Genomic DNA, 18,152 nt, shown 5'->3' with positions numbered 1-18,152 from the left:
CATCTTTTTTCTACTTCTTTTAATTATATGACTAATTATCTCAAACCCATGCACTAAATCTAGCACTAACACATATCTAGCACTAAACCTAACACTAACAATTAAACAGCAAAAAAAGAAAAAACAGAAAAATAACTCACCGGAGCTCAGGGGGGTCGGGGCTTCGCAACGGCAGGATGGCGGTGGCGACGGGGGCCGCAGGGCTCCGGCCGGGGCGGTGGAGCTCATCATGGGGGAGGGGCGGTGGAGCTCATCACTGGGGAGGGGCGGTGAGCGGTGAACCCGAGCCGGCAGGGAGGCGGGAGCGATGGGGCCGCGGTGGTGGGTGGTGGGGGCGGCGGCGGCGGGGTGGTGGGGCGCCGGGGCGGCGGGGTGGTGGGGCGACGGGGCAAGCGGCAGCGGCTGGTGGGGCGGCGGCGGCAGGTGGGGGGGCGACGGCGGGGGCGGCGGCAGGTGGTGGGGGCGGCGGCGGGCGGCGGGGGCGTCGGCGTGGTGGCTCAGGGAGGAGAGAGGGAGAGAAACAGAGAGATGGATCAGGGGCAGGGTGGGTCTCGCTGTTAGTTAGGTTAGTTCTTTGCCGTCCGCCAAACCTTTGCCGTCAGCTTTTTTTCTCTTTGCCATCTGCTAGCAGACGGCAAAGAGGGGGGTTGTTAAGTTTTTTTTAATCAGCTCGTTAGTGGGGACCACCACTCTCTTTGCCGTCTGCTAGCTGATGGCAAAGATTCTTTACCGTCCGATAGCGGACGGTAAAGAATTGGCTGGTGGCAAGGACCTTCTTTGCCATCAGCCAGTTCTTTGTCGTCCGTTTTCCGTACGCGGACGGCAAAGACCTTCTTTGCTGTCAGCCAGCGGACGGCAAAGACTTGGCTGACGGCAAATAAACTAATTCCAGTAGTGAGCACATAGGGATCGAAGATGATCCAAGTAGAAAGCTTCAGTAGTATGATAGATTTTGGGTGGTTCTTCAACCATTGGTTTAGTAGGTACAACTAATTTTTTGGTATTTTGCATTTCCCACCCATAACTAAAGATAGAAAACAAGAGCAGAAAATAAAAACTACTTAGTGATAAAGCAAACAAGCACACACGAGAATATTCACCCCACGCTATTGGTCCCCGGCAACGGCGCCACAAAAATGTATTGATAACCCACAACTATAGGGGCTCGTTTGTAGCCTTTTTCGATAAATAAGAGTGTCGAACCCAAGGAGGAGCTAAAGGTAAAACAAGTATTCCCGCAAGTTCTATCGACCATCGATACAAATCTACGTACACTTAACATTTCCTTTACCTAGAACAAGAATAAAACTAGAAGTACTTTGTAGGTGTGGATAGGTTTGCAAGATAATAAAGAACGTGAAAATAAAAGTTAGGTGTTGTTTAGATAAAGAAACAATTAAGTTAGTAAAACGAGTGTGTATTAGTGGTGGTACGATTTGCAGAATTGTGCCTTAGCAATTGATTACGTTACTAGACCGATAACAAGTTTTTATGTGGCAGAGGCCACTGCTAGCATGTCGTCCCTTACTTGATATTTGAAAGTGCATTTTATCGACTAGAGGGGGGGTGAATAGGCGATTTTTATGAATTCTTCACTGAGGAATTTTCGGGTGAAGAAATTCCTTAGCAAAGAACTACTTGCAGCAGAATACGGAATAATAAGTACTGAAAAATATGCATAGCAGAACACAAGCATGGTCATCATGATGAAATGAAGACAAGCACAGAGTACAGAAAGCGTAAACACAGGATAACACATGATGAAGACAAACAGACTGAAGAAATTGAACTGAGGAAATTGAGAAAGTCTTCAGTCAAAGTCTTCAAACACATACAGTAATGAGGAAATGAAAGAGTTGAGGAAATAGAACCAGTATGCTCGGTGAAGACAATGATTTGGTAGACCAGTTCCAACTCCTGTCTCAGTTGTACATCTGGTTGGAGTGGCTAGGTATTTAAACCTGAGGACACACAGACCCGGACACCCAGTCCTGAACACATAGTCCAGGACACCTAGTCCTCACCGTATTCTCCTTGAGCTAAGCTCACACAGACCTCGCCCAATCACTCGTGGTAAGTCTTCAGGTGACTTCCGAACCTTCACAAACTCTGTCACTCGGCGATCCACAATTCCTCTTGGATGCTCTAGACCATGACGCCTAACCGTCTGGAAGAAGCACAACCTTCAAAGGTAACAAGCGTCGGATCCACGCAGGATCAATCTCTTCAGTGATGCTCAATCACTTTGGGTTTGTGGGTGTTTGGGTTTGGGTTTTTCCTCACTTGATGATTTTCGCTCAAAGTCCTCGGAGGATGGGATGCTCTCAAATGACAAATGTCAGTTTCTCTCGGAGCAGCCAACCAGCTAGTGGTTGTAGGGGGCGGCTATTTATAGCCTAGGGAGCAGCCCGACATGATAAGACATAAATGCCCTTCAATGATATGACCGTTAGGTGTGTAGATATTTTGGGACAGCTGGCGCATAGCACAGCAACGGTCGGAAATTTGAGTATCAAATTCCTCAGGGCTATCATGTTCCTCACTGTGTAGGCAATCCGCACTGGCGAATTCCTAACTCCTCAGCCAGAACAAATTCCTCAGAGACCAGAAGAACTTCGTCTCTGTCACTAAAGAATATGACTGAACTGTATGAGATTTCCAATGGCTTCACTCGAAGGGATTGGTAGGTGTAGGATTTTCAGTTGAGCATCACATGGAAATTTTTCCTTAGTATTTCCTCGACCCCCTTTAACAGTAAGGTGTTTCCTATGACTCAAGAAATGGAAAATGAAACTACGAACACAAAAGTCTTCACGCTTCATGTTCCTCAAACGAATACCAAGTCTTCAAGGTCACACCAATTTCTTCACTTTCAAAGTCTTCAGAAAGTCTTCAGAAATCCAAAGTCTTCAGTCAAAGAACTTCATTTTTAGGGGTCGACTTTCTCTGTAAATATCAAACGCCTCATAGACTTATAGACCTGTGTACACTCATAAACACATTAGTCCCTTAACCTATAAGTCTTCAATACACCAAAACTAGATGCACTTACAATCTCCCACTTTTTGGTGATTGATGACAATATAGTTTAAGTTTTCAATGGGGATAAACATATGAAGTGTAAATACTGATATTGAGGAATTTGATTGCAAGATATAGAAGAACTCCCCCTGAAGATGTGCATAGTGAGGAATTTGCTTTTGAAGCAATGCACACTTGAAGAGTAAAATCATGGAGATCTCCCCCTATATCTTGTAATTCATACACGCATTTGACATAATATATGAAGAATTTGAAATGCATGACGAAATATGGTGACTGATGTAATTCAGCATGCGTGCAATAACATTAACGAGGAATAAGCATGCAGAAGGAACAGCAAAAGTATCAGGCCACCATAGAGTTTAAGTTTACAACTCGATCCAACAAAGTCATCAGAAGAACGAGAGTTGTAACTTAGAAAAAAACGCCCATATAGATAGACCCCCTTGAAGACTAACTTAAATTTCTCCCCCTTTGTCATCGAATGACCAAAAGGTTCGAAAATGAGGACTAACGCCCCTGAAGAATATCAAGTTGAGGAAGGAGCGCCAGCGTTGTTGGGGTCGTTTGTTGATGTAGGGCCTGCCGCAGTGTCGTCCAAGTCTTCATGCTCGTCGGTGTCACGCGATGAAGAATAGGAGCTGGCCACCAAGGACGGAACCTTGACCTTCTTGTATTTCTTCGGTGGAGGTGCAGACCAGTCAAAGTTCTCCTTGATACCCATTTTCTTCAGATCTTCTGCGCTATAAATGTGCGACAGAACAGCCCAGGTGCGGTTGAGGGTTTCATGAAGGTAGTAATGGTTTTTCTTCACTGCATTGTGGGTAGCAGTCATGTTGTGAAGAATTGAACCAAACTGACGCTTGACCCATTTGTGATTGCGATCAACCTTCCGGTGAAGACTGAGGAGAAGCAAACGATGAGTCATCACCCTAGGAGCTGTGCCTTGAGGATTTGGCTTGGTTGCGTTGGCGGCAGAGTCATGGGTGGCAGAGTCATCATTGGTGGAGTAGGATGCAGCCTTGCGAAATTGACCATCCAATGGACGAATGCCTTCATCAATAACAGCAGTAGCCTTGCCCTTTTCATCATCTAAGGAAAATGTCCGTTTGAGGACTTCAATCGGGGGCAAGTAGCTGCAATGGTTGAGTGTATCAGCTTTGTAGTTGAGTGAAGACCTTGTTCTGATGAATCTCATAATCCACGGAGCATAAGGCTTAAACTCAAATGGTGACATTGCGACAGTGGCCAGAGTCCTCATGAAGAAATCATGGAAGTTGACGGGAACGCCATGAATGATATTGAAAAGCAGATTCTTCATGATGCCAACGACTTCTTCTTCATTCGAGTCGTGGCCCTTGATAAGACTCAATGTCTTCGTCAGAATGCGATAGACAGTCCGAGGCACATATAACAATTCCTTCACAAGGAATTTAGTTCTTGGGGCCTGACCTGGCTTCAATGGCTTCATCAGCACTTGCATATAGTGATCTGTAAGCTCAGGTTCACTGTAGACGCAACGAGCAGCTTCAAGGGGAGGACTGAGAGGCAAACACGAAGCAATTCAGTAGCTGGTGCCTTGTAATGAGTATTTTCAGACATCTAGTCCAGCACCCATGAATTCACATCTTCAGAGTCTCCGGTGATGTGCAGAGTTGCATAAAATTGAAGAATGAGCTCTTCATTCCAATCACATATATCAGTGCAGAAATTTAACAGTCCAGCGTCGTAAAGAACACTGAGGACTAGCACGAAGCACGGCAGAGATTCCATATCCACGTGGGGAATGTGCTCATGATCGAAGACTTTGTCTTTGTTGAATAGCACTGAGGAATAAAAATTTGCCTGGCTGGCAGTCCAGAAACGCCTCTTCCTAATGCAAGCAGAGTCATAGGGGTTGTAATCAGTGAAGAATACGTGCTCGCCGAAGAAATCATTAGCCTTGAATTTTTGCTTCCTTGAGAATGGATCCTTTGGCTTGGGCAGGGGAGTGTCAGTCAGTTGCATTACAACCTCAGGAATCGCAATCTCAGGTTCTTCAGGCTGAAGATTTTTCTGGTTCCTCTTCAGTGGCAACCTGGGTCTTCAATTCTTCATTTTCATTTTCTTCAGCACTAGTGGCTGGAATTTCTTCATGAGCTTCATCAGATCCCATTTGAACTGTAGTTGCTGGGGACTGAGGAATTTGTTGCAATGGTGTGAAGAGTGGAGAGTTGGGGTGCTGACTTTCCCAAAAGTCATCATTCATCACTGGTGTGGTACAACCAATGTCCACGTCTTCATCTTCTATTTCTTTAACGCCGGCCTCTTCAGCAGTAAACTGAGGCATAGGCGAGGAAACTGTGGGGGTTGAAGGGATTTTATCCGCTTCAATTTCTTCATCCATCTGCTCTGACGAAGCAGCAGAAGGATTTTCTTCATCAGATCCGCTAGGGATCACATATTCTTCATCAAAAGGGACGATTTCCTTTGATGCCATGGAGGAAATAGGAACAACATCAATTGGATTAGCAAATGAGCTTGTCAATTTCTTCATCTTCTTCGGTGCTGAAGAATCTGAAGGAGCTGATGCTTTCCTTTTCTTCACTGCTGCACGCTCTGCAGCCTTGGTCTTCTTCACATCTGATGCAGATAGAAGAATTGGAGTTGGGGTAGGCGCAGGAGGAGCAGAGGAATGTGGTTGATTTTCTTCAGGCACAACTGATGCAGTTGCCCTGACCTCTTCATTTTCTTCAGGCGCACCACTAGTTGATGCCCTGGCAATTTCATCAGCGGCTAAAATGCAGTCATCAGCCCTGGAACTCACATTTTCTTCAGTAGCCTGAATGTCATCAGCGGTGCTGGCATGTTCTTCAGCTGGCTGAGCAGATGCTGCAGTCTGAGGAATTTCTTGTTGCAATGGGGCTGCAACATTGGAGGTGAACTTCTCAGTCAGTTTAACAAACCTGACCTTGGCTCCTTTCCAATCAGCATAATAAGCATTGAAATCATCGCTGAGGACTTTGATTTTAGACTGGATCTTCACAAGTTCATCAGTTGTCATAGAGACAACGTTGTTCTTCAGGAATTTCTCCTTCCTGTACTGCGCTTTCTTGAGCTGCCTGGCCTTCTCAAATTTCCATTTCTCTTCTTGGATGAAGGCAGTCAGCATATGACTTTGGCCAGGAGTCAGCTTGAAGTCAGGCATAGGAGTGTTTGGGTCCTTGTGCCAGAGATCAATGTAATCGAGGATCAACTTTGGATCCAAAGGCAGAGGCACATTTCTGCCCTTAGCTCTAGCGGCCCTGACTTGCCTATCTCTGATGATTTCAGCAAGTTCTTCATCATCAGCTTCGTCTTCTTCAGACGGCACTTGGAAGGTGACCTGCTTCTTGTGAGGACTTAGGCGAGAGCCTCGTCGAGTAGTGGTCTTTGTCTTCAGCAGAGAGGGTCCTGTTGAAGAATTTGGTGCAGCTGAGGAACTAGCTGAAGCTTCTGAGGCAATAGAGATGCCTGTAGTCCTTTGGCACGTGGCAAGATGCACAGGTGCTGAGGATTTGGTCAGAGCAGCTGAGGACTTTGGAGGAGCAGGAGCAGCGTGAGGAATTGGCCGTGAGGACATTGACGGTGAAGCACTTGGCTTACGCGCAGGCTTCTTTGCCGTCGATTTCTTCGACTTGACAGAGACCTCAGCGGCAGCACCAGTAGCAGAATCTTCATTGAATTTCCTCACTGCTTCTCTAGCTTGTTTAGCCAGCTTGGCCTGGCGCTTGGCCCATTCATCACGATAATCTTCACCACGCTTGAGGCTGGTGAGATCAGCTTCTTGGCTAGGTGCCAACGGAGGTCTTGAGCATGGAGGATTGAGTGTGAATTTCTTCATGTACTTGGGAGTCACATATCTGTACTCCCTCCACTCTCTTGCCCATCTCCTCTCTATCTTCTGAATGCGCACCTTGCGCTGATTTTTATCTTCCTCAGGGGGTGTTCAGTACCCAGCATAGATGTCCTCAGGGATTCCAAATGTAGTGTTGATCTCAGGCCTCTTTCCTCCTTTCTGTGGCTTCTTTCCATCAGCCATTTTCTTCAGATGAGGAATTTGAACAATTGAATTCTCTGAAGAAGTATGCAACCTTTCTTTGAGGAACGCTGCAAATGAGTTAAGTTGATGAGAACCTAGTGATTCAGCAGCGGACATGAGTACCTGTGAATAGAGTATAGTTGCGAGGAAGTTGAAGAGGTCATATGCGTTCTCAGAAGATTTTTCAAAAAGAACAAGTTTGAGGAATTTGACCAGATGAGTCTTGAAGAATTTCACTAAGCGTTCTTTTTCTTAGGTTCCAGAGTTGTATAGATCGAAGATCCACACAAGCGATGAATCTTGAAGAAAAATTATTGCTTAGAGAAACGAATCAAGAACAGATGACATGTGAGGTGTTTAGTGTGTGAAGAATTTGAAAAATAAACACCTTTGAAGATTTTGTAGAAATCATTTGAATCAAGGAGGGCAGTAAAAGTAACTTTTAATTACCCTGAACGAAGAACACGACGAACTGTGAGGTAGAGATGAGAAGTTCGTCTGTGCAGATCTTCCATGCCCTAACTCGGCGGAGGAAGATAGCTACCGCGGCGGCAGAGTGAAGATTTCCGCGGCCGACGCGAGTACGGCGACGACGAGGTCGAGGCAGTGAAGCTCTTCCTCACCGGCGACGATGAAGTAGCGGCGGCGCTAGGGTTTGAGAAGCTCGAGCTGGAGAGAGGTCGAGCGGAGTAAAGGAAGTGAGGAAGGGGAGAGGGGGTATTTATAGCCACGGTGAAAAACTGTTTGCCCGAAGAAATTGGACGAACGTGCGCCTGACCCTTCTCATTCGCTTGACATGTGTCACCCACGTACTGAGAAGTGGAGATCGTGTTAGATCGTGGGTGAATAGATAAGTATTTCGTGGGATGCGGAACGGTTTGAGCGGCAAAGCCGAAAATTTGGATAAGATAAGTTAAAAGTTCCGTTCGCAAATTCTTCAGCTGACAAGGACACAGTGAAGATTTTGAACGAGTTTCAAATAGAACGCACATGAAGAATTTGTGAATAGATTGGGTTGAGTATAGCATAGAGGGGGAAGGGTCCGATCACATTCACTTAGCAGAAAAACAACTTGAAGAATTAGCCATAAGTGAATGTTGTAGAGGACATAAACTCATATATATATATATATATATATATATATATATATATATATATATATATATATATATAGCCAATGAAGAAAAACGACGGAAGAAGGTGAAGACAATGCAAAGTTGAAGAACATGAACAACTGAGGAATTTCAAAACTAAGGAAAAACTCAAATTGAAGATTTTCAACTTTTGTGGTGGCGTGACCCACCATATAAGAATGATGATTTCAGACACCGCGTACAATTGTCGTAGGGCTCTGAGAATCAAATTCTTCATTAATTTCTTCACACTTAGAGTGTTATTCTTCATTGATTGCAGAAAAACGTTTCTTCATGTGTTGCACATCTAAGTCATCAATTTTGCATAAGTGTTAGGATGAGTGTCCTTTTCAAAGAACATTCGAAGATTCTAGGATATTTAGCTCACACCACAACTTGCTAAATATCTTCTCATCCAAGGGCTTTGTGAAGATATCGGCTAGCTGTTCTTCAGTCTTCACATGCTCAATAGAAATGTCGCCCTTCAACACATGATCGCGAAGAAAATGATGACAAATCTGAATGTGCTTTGTCTTCGAGTGCTGAACTGGGTTGTGAGCAATCTTGATGGCACTCTCATTGTCACAGAAGAGAGGCACATTCTTCACGTTGACGCCGTAGTCCTTGAGAGTTTGCTTCATCCACAGCAATTGAGCACAGCAAGAACCAGCAGCAATGTACTCAGCTTCAGCAGTAGACAGTGATACGCAGTTCTGTTTCTTCGAGGACCAACAGACCAAAGATCGTCCGAGGAAATGACATGTACCAGATGTTGACTTGCGGTCCACACGATCACCAGCATAGTCAGAGTCAGAATATCCAATGAGATCAAAAGCCGAGCCCTTGGGGTACCATAATCCAAGTGTTGGTGTGTGAGCTAGATATCGAAGAATATGTTTCACAGCCTTATGGTGTGATTCCTTCGGTGTAGCTTGAAATCGGGCACACATGCAAACACTAAGCATAATATCTGGCCTAGATGCACATAAATACAATAAAGAACCAATCATGGAGCGGTATACCTTTTGATCGAAGTCAATACCATTTTCATCAGTGCACAGATGGCCATTTGTGGGCATCGGAATTTTGACGCCTTTGCAATCTTGCATGCCGAATTTCCTCAGTACATCCTTGAGGTATTTCTCCTGAGATATGAATATGCCATTGCGCTGTTGACGAATTTGAAGACCTAAGAAGAATTTCAACTCTCCCATCATAGACATTTGATATTCTTCACTCATCATATAGGCAAATTCATCACTATAACGTTGGTCAGTACAGCCAAAGATAATATCATCAACATATATTTGGCACACAAACAATTCACCATCATAAGATTTAGTGAAAAGAGTAGGGTCGAGTGAACCGGGTTTGAAGCCTTTCTTCATGAGGAATTCCTTCAAAGTATCATACCATGCCCGAGGGGCCTGCTTGAGGCCATAGAGGGCCTTATTGAGTCTGAAGACTTTGTCAGGATGCTTTGGATCTTCAAAACCTGGGGGTTGAGCAACATATACTTCTTCCTCAAGCTTACCATTGAGGAATGCACTTTTCACATCCATTTGATATAAAGTGATATCATGATGGTTAGCATAAGCAAGTAATATGCGAATAGCTTCAAGTCTAGCAACAGGTGCAAAAGTTTCATCGAAATCAATTCCTTCAACCTGTGTGTAGCCTTGAGCTACAAGCCGTGCCTTATTCCTCACCACAAGGCCATTTTCATCTTGCTTGTTGCGGTAGATCCACTTTGTGCCAATGATATTGTGCTTGCGAGGATCTGGACGTTTAACCAGTTCCCAGACGTTGTTGAGTTCGAATTGATGTAATTCTTCTTGCATGGCCTGAATCCACTCAGGCTCCAGAAATGCTTCATCTACCTTAGTGGGCTCTGTGATAGAGACAAAAGCATAGTGCCCACAAAAGTTAGATAAATGTGAAGCTTTTGAGCGTGTGAGAGGACCTGGTGCTTCAATGTCATCGATGATCTTTTCAACTTGCACTTCTTTTGCAACGCGAGGATGAGTAGGTTGTCGTCGAGGAATTTGATCAGCATTTTCTTCAGCACCATTTTCTTCAGCATTTTCTTCAGGTGCATTAGCTCGACGTTCTTCACGTTCTGGAATGAATTCTTCAGCAGATTCTTCGGTAGGAATGACATCCTCAGTAGCCTTGAACTTGATAGTTTCCTCAGGTGCTGGTTCATCTATCACAGAGGGTAGGTGCTCTCTTTGCGAGCCATTAGTTTCATCGAACCGCACATCTACAGTTTCAACAACCTTGTGAAGAACATTGTTGAAGACTCTGTAGGTGTGCGAGTCCTTTCCGTAACCAAGCATAAAACCCTCATGTGCTTTCGGTGCAAATTTAGCATTGTGATGAGGATCTCTAATCCAACATTTAGCATCAAACACTTTGAAATAACTCACATTGGGTTTCTTGTCAGTGAGGAGTTCATAGGCAGTCTTCTTGAAGAATTTGTGAAGATATACCCTGTTGATGATGTGGCACACAGTATAAATTGCCTCGATCCAGAAGTGACGAGGCGTCTTGTACTCATCAAGCATAGTGCGAGCCATCTCAACAAGAGTTATGTTCTTGCGCTCCACGACGCCATTCTGCTGAAGAGTGTAAGGAGCAGATAACTCATGAGTAATACCAAGTTCATCAAGATAGTCATCAAGACCAGAATTCTTGAACTCAGTTCCATTGTTACTTCTGATGTGCTTGATCTTCACACCAAAGTTGGTTGAAGCCCTCGAGGAAAATCATTTGAAGACTTCCTGCACTTCATGTTTGTAAGTAACACTGTACCCATGTGTATCGAGAGTAATCATCAACAATAACAAAGCCATAGAGAGATGCGTCATTTGTGACTGCTGAGTAATGGTTAGGACCGAAGAGATCCATATGAAGCAATTCAAATGGTCGAGTAGTGGTCATGATAGTCTTCGCTGGATGCTTAGCCTTGGTCATCTTTCCAGCTTCACAAGCTCCACACAAGTGATCCTTGAGGAATTTGACATTCTCAATGCCAATGACATGCTTCTTCTTCGCAAGCGTGTGCAAATTCCTCATGCCTGCATGACCAAGTCGTCGATGCCATAGCCAGCCTTCTGAAGCTTTTGCAAGTAGGCACACGGCTGGTTGCGGTCCTGTAGAGAAATCAACAATATACAAGTCTCCTCTCCTAAAGCCTTCGAAGACTTTGGAATTGTCAGCTTCCATAACCACAACACAACGATACTTGCCAAAGACAACAACCATATCAAGATCACAAAGCATTGAGACAGACATGAGGTTGTATCCTAAGGACTCGACAAGCATGACTTTGTCCATGTGTCGATCCTTTGTGATCGCAACCTTACCTAGACCCAATACCTGACTTTTGCCTTTGTCAGCGAAGATGATATGCTTCAGATGCGATGGTGATAAGGGAGCATCCATCAATAGATTCTTGTCACCAGTCATGTGATTTGTACATCCACTATCGAGGACCCACTCAGTGGCTTTGGGTTGATCATCCTGCAGATGAATTAGTGCAGCTTACGAACTTCATATACTTCATCAGTGAAGAATATGACATCACAATTCATCAGACCAATTTCATCAAGCAATGCAATAGTTAAAAACAGTATGAGGACGTGAGAAATGAAAGTTCATTTCTTCATGATTAGCCTGCGTCCTTTCAGGCACTTTTCAGGTCTCCAGCAAATTCTTCAGACGTTAAAGTACATCTGGAGACCTGACCCTGCATAAAAGATTAGTTCTTTTTCTTCACCACCCACATCTGAAGGGGTGGCAAAGAGTTCATCACTCTGCGAGCTCCATACGAGAAAGGTGGCATAGAAGCCAATCCATTTCGTTTCACATAAGAGGAGTTAGGGTAAGCATATGAATAAGCAGAGAAATTCTTCGAGGACTTATGAACATAATGATTAGAAGAATAATGCTCATATTCATAGCCCTTAGCTCTTCCCTGCGAAACAGAGTTGTTAGCACGATGATGTTCATATGAGGACTTTGATCCTTTTGAGGAATATGATCCACGTGAGGAATTCGATCCGTATGAGGACTTGGATCCATATGAAGAATTTGGTCCATATGAAGAATTTGATCTGGGGTTCCTATTCTTCACAGGTGGTGTCATGAGGACATTCACCTGAAGACTTTCAAGGCACCTTTTGGGAACCCAGATTTTCTTCATAGGAGAACCGTTCCTGCAGTTAGTGCCAACATATCTAGCAAATACTTCACCATTCTGATTTTTAAACAGTTTATAGTTGGAGTCAAATGACTCATCAGAAGAATGAGAAGATTCACATGTAAAGCCAGATAAATTAGATGGATCAACTGGAGGTCCCTTTGCAGCAACCCATGAGGTTTTGGGGTACTGCTCAGGCTTCCAATATGTACCATCAGCATTGAGTTTCCTCTCAAAGGCAATACCCTCTTTCCTAGGGTTCCTGTTGAGGATCTGCTTTTTAAGCACATCACAAAGAGTCTGATGCCCTTTGAGGCTTTTGTACCTGCCTGACATGTACAATTCCTTCAGCCCTGCATCGTCAGTGAAACTAGCAATGTCCTCAGATGAGGAATTAGTGAGAGCAGAGACAGTTGAAGAATATGTAGCATTAGAAGCATTTGAACATTCAGGTGAAGAATTAACAGATTCACGTTCAATGCATTTCAAACATGGAGGAACAAATTCTTCCTGAGCAGCGCTGATTTGTTTAGCAAGTAATGAATCGCGCTCCTTCTGAAGATCTTCATAACTCACTCTTAGCTTCTCAAGATCTTGCTTTCTTTGAAGAAATTCATAAGAAAGCTTCTCATGATCAGATAAGAGAGTGTTATGATGACCTTGAAGGTTGTCAAACCTAGTCTGAAGTCTCTAGAGATTTTTAGTCAAGGTTTTAGTGCGATCCATTTCTTCACCCAACATATCATCACTTTTGTCTAGCATATTTTGAACCTTTTCAAAAGCCCTTTGTTGTTTCACAGCAATCTTAGCAAGTTTAGAGTAGCTGGGCTTGAGGTTTTCATCGGATTCATTCTCACTAGATTCAGAGGAGGTATATTTGAGTACCTTGGCACCCTTTGCCATAAGGCAATAGGTGGGAGCGTAGTCATCATTGCCTTCATCAGCCGTGTTGGTGAAGCCATTTTCTTCAGAGTTGAAGATAGACTTGCTGACGAATGCAGTAGCGAGAGCTAGACTTGCTACTCCAGACTCGGACTCCTCAGATGCCTCCTCTTCCTCATGTTCCTCAGATTCAGCTTCAGAGTCCATTTCCTTGCCAATGAATGCCCGAGCCTTCTTGGAGCTGCTCTTCTTGTGAGATGAAGACTTTGAGGATTTTGATGATGAAGATTTTGAGGATTTCTTCTTTTTCTTCGCATCATCAGAACTATAATCCTTGTATTTCTTCTTCTTTGATTCCTTTTCCCACTGAGGACAATCTTGAATGTAGTGTCCAGGTTTCTTGCATTTGTGACAAAGCCTCTTCTTGTAGTCACTGGATGAGGAATCATTACTCCTTGAGGATCTTCCAAAGCGACCACGTCTTGAGAACTTCTGAAATTTCTTCACGAGCAGTGCTAGTTCCTGGCTCAGTTCTTCAGGATCACCAAGGCTGCTGCCAGAGTCTTCATCTTCAGACTCAGAAACTGCCTTGGCCTTCAGTGCACGTGATCTGCAAGGGAGTCAATTGGACTCAGAAACTGCCTTGGCCTCAGAAACTGGCTCGAACCATAGAGGTCTCTCTTTTCAGCAAGCCGGAACTCATGAGTATTTAGCCTTTCGAGGATATCAGCGGGATCAAGTGACTTGTAATCAGCACGTTCTTGTATCATCAATGCCAGAGTATCAAATGAGGAATCAAGCGATCTCAACAATTTCTTCACCACCTCATGGTCGGTGATGTCAGTGGCACCAAGCGCTTGAAGCTCATTTGAGATGTCAGTGAGGCGATCGAAGGTTTGTTGAACATTTTCATTGTCGAGTCTTTTGAAGCGGTTGAAGAGATTGTGAAGAACATCAACTCAAGAGTCACGCTGAGTTGAGACTCCTTCATTCATTTTGGACAGCCTATCCCAGATAAGCTTAGCAGTTTCCAAAGCACTCACTCTTCCATAATGTCCTTTGCTCAGATGGCCACATATGATATTCTTCGCTTGAGAATCGAGTTGCTTGAATCTCTTCACATCGGTAGCGTTCAGTGAGGGTGAGACAGAGGGAATACCATTTTCCACAACATACCAGAGATCGTTATCAATTGCCTCAAGATGCATTCGCATCTTATTCTTCCAGTAGGGGTAGTCCGTCCCATCGAAGGTAGGACACCCAGCAGAGACCTTGATCATACCTGCGGTCGACATAACTAAAACTCCAGGCGGTTAAACCAAAATCACACAGAACAAGGGAGTACCTTGCTCTGATACCAATTGAAAGTGCGTTATATCGACTAGAGGGGGGGTGAATAGGCGATTTTTATGAATTCTTCACTGAGAAATTTGTGGGTGAGGAAATTCCTTAGCGAAGAACTACTTGCAGCGGAATAAGTACTCAAAAGTATGCATAGCAGAACACAAGCATGGTCATAATGATGAAATGAAGACAAGCACAGAGTACAGAAAGCGTAAACACGGGATAACACAGGATGAAGACAAACAGACTGAAGAAATTGAACTGAGGAAATTGAGAAAGTCTTCAGTCAAAGTCTTCAAACACAGATATGACAAGCACACAACACAGTATGAGGAAATGAAAGAGTTGAGCAAATAGAACTAGTAAACTCGGTGAAGACAATGATTTGGTAGACCAGTTCCAACTGCTGTCTTAGTTGTACATCTGGTTGGAGCGGCTAGGTATTTAAACCTAAGGACACACAGTCCCGGACGCCCAGTCCTGAACACATAGTCCAGGACACCTAGTCCTCACCGTATTCTCCTTGAGCTAAGGTCACACAGACCTCGCCCAATCACTCGTGGTAAGTCTTCAGGTGACTTCCGAACCTTCACAAACTCGGTCACTCGGCGATCCATAATTCCTCTTGGATGCCCTAGACCATGATGCCTAACCGTCTGGCAGAAGCACAGTCTTCAAAGGTAACAAGCGTCGGATCCACGTAGGATCAATCTCTTCAGTGATGCTCAATCACTTTGGGTTTGTAGGTGTTTGGGTTTGGGTTTTTCCTCACTTGATGATTTTTGCTCAAAGTCCTCGGAGGATGGGATGCTCTCAAATGACAAATGTTAGTTTCTCTCGGAGCAGCCAACCAGCTAGTGGTTGTAGGGGGCGGCTATTTATAGCCTAGGGAGCAGCCTGACATGATAAGACATAAATGCCCTTCAATGATATGACCGTTAGGTGGGTAGATATTTTGGGACAGCTTTCGCATAGCACAGCAACGGTCGGAAATTTGAGTATCAAATTCCTCAGGGCTATCATGTTCCTCACTGTGTAGGCAATCCGCACTGGCAAATTCCTAACTCCTCAGTCAGAACAAATTCCTCAGAGACCAGAAGAACTTTGTCTCTGTCACTGAAGAATATGACTGAACTGTATGAGATTTCCAATGGCTTCACTCGAAGGGGTTGGTAGGTGTAGGATTTTGAGTTGAGCATCACATGAAAAATTTTCCTTAGTATTTCCTCGACCCCCTTTAACAGTACGGTGTTTCCTATGACTCAAGAAAGGGAAAATGAAACTACGAACACAAAAGTCTTCACACTTCATGTCCCTTAAATGAATACCAAGTCTTCAAGGTCACATCAATTTCTTCACTTTCAAAGTCTTCAGAAAGTCTTCAGAAATCCAAAGTCTTTAGTCGAAAAACTTCATTTTTAGGGGTCGACTTTCTCTGTAAATATCAAACTCCTCATAGACTTATAGACCTGTGTGCACTCATAAAGACATTAGTCCCTTAACCTATAAGTCTTCAATACACCAAAATCACTAAGGGGCACTAGATGCACTTACAATATTCTATGCACTTATGATTTGAACTATTAGCAAGCATCCGCAACTACTAACGTTCATTAAGGTAAAACCCAATCATAGCATTAAGATATATATTGGCCCCCCTTCAATCACGTATGCATCAATTTCTATGGTAGGCAGAAGCTGCTGTCACCCTTGCCCTCCAATGCATAGTCCTATCAAGATACAACTAACCCTATGGTGTGATCCACACGCACGCTCATAGAATGGGAACCAAAGGACAGCAACATAACTACAAGCAAATTAAACCAACCATAGCAATTCACCAATTACCGGTACGACAATAAAAATCTACTCAGACATCATAGGATGTCAACATATCATAAAAATATGAAGCATAAAGCACCATATTCAAGTAGAGGGTACAGCGGGTTGTAGGAGAGTGGACCGCTGAATATAGATGGGGGGAGGTGATGGAGATGTTGGTGAAGATGACGGAGTTGTTGAAGTAGATCACCGTCACACAATGATTGCCCCGGCGGCGTTCCGACGCCATCGGGAGAGAGGGTGAGAGAGCCCCCCTCCTTCTTCTTTTCCTTGGCCTCCCCCCCCCCCCCCCTAGATGGGATGAGAGTTCCCCCTTTGGTCCATGGCCTCCATGGCGGTGGAGGGGCGAGAGTCCCTCCGAGATTGGATCTCCCTCTTTGTTCTCTTCTGTTTCACGCTCCCCAGATCTGGGGCGGGTTGTAACCATGACATCGCCCCCTAATGAAATACATCGTGACGCAGCTCACCCATGTATCCAGACTCAAGGAACACACACGAAAATATGCTTCACACTTCAGACACCATGCGCGCGGTCCATCCCTGTCAAACAGAGGGAATTCCGGATGCGGTGGCATGGCGTAGCGAGAAAAACCAAAACCACGCTTCCCCATGAATGAACTCTCTCCAAATTGTGGATGGGAATCGAACGTACCCATGATCGGAGGAGCCTGCGGGGATTTGTGCCTTGGTGACATCCCCCGGTGATCTCTAGTCCTGCTGTGGCCAACTGCCACATGGTTGTCGCCACCATATGTTTACGGCCCCTTTGTCGGCCGCACGAGGCTCGCCTCCGTCACATGAGGGATCAGGGGCGACAGATCCAGTAGCCAGAGTGGTAGTGGTGGGGTGGTGGATGTTGCGGGAGTGGAGCTACCGGCGCACCCTCTGTGCTCTTGCCCTTGTCCTGCAGCAGCGCCTGTAGATCGCCCACCTCCGCGCGGAGCTCGTCAACCGACTGCTCGATCGCCGGCTGCCACCCCTAGAAATCGAGTACCACAGGGTGAATTTCGTCGATCTTTGTCGACATCGCCGAGATGGCCGCCGTCAGGTCCGCCATGGCCTTGACCTGCTCCTCCATCGTGGCCGCCTTGCCGCGCCTCGTCTGGATAATCGAAGGAAATCGACCAGCCAACTTGTGCCAACGAGATGGCAGTGGTGGGGAAAAGGCTCTGATTACGAACGTTTACGCTCTGGGTTCGATCTTGGTACAAGAGGGTTCGATTACACGAATTTTGATAGGTAGCTAGGGTTCTAAGCCAAAGGGGAAAGGGGAATCGAGAAAGAGATAGCCGCCGCCAGAATCGTCTCGTTTCTGCCTCCTCCAATGCTCCCGCCTCCTTCTTAAGTTTTTTTTTTTTGAGTTGAGCCTCCTGCTTAAGTACTGGCTAGGTGGGAAGCGGCTGCTGGGCCTCCGGTCGCGCGTTGGTGCTCCTTGGGCCGCCTCCTCCTGTGTCACGTGCCAGGCGGCACACACGACCCACCACCACGAAGTTTAGCTCTGGCGGGCGCTACTAACTAGCCGCCACATACCTTTCTGCATTTTTTATTCAAAATAGCGCACACCTCATCTTTTTACATGATTTCAACATTAAACTTTTCTATGAATAATACACACCATTCGAAGCCCTGTGCTAAAATTTGAGCA

The sequence above is a fragment of the Triticum aestivum genome, chromosome 1D (assembly GCF_018294505.1).
Source record: "Triticum aestivum cultivar Chinese Spring chromosome 1D, IWGSC CS RefSeq v2.1, whole genome shotgun sequence".
NCBI classification, from domain to species: domain Eukaryota; kingdom Viridiplantae; phylum Streptophyta; class Magnoliopsida; order Poales; family Poaceae; genus Triticum; species Triticum aestivum.
Note: the sequence above shows the minus strand (reverse complement) of the source record.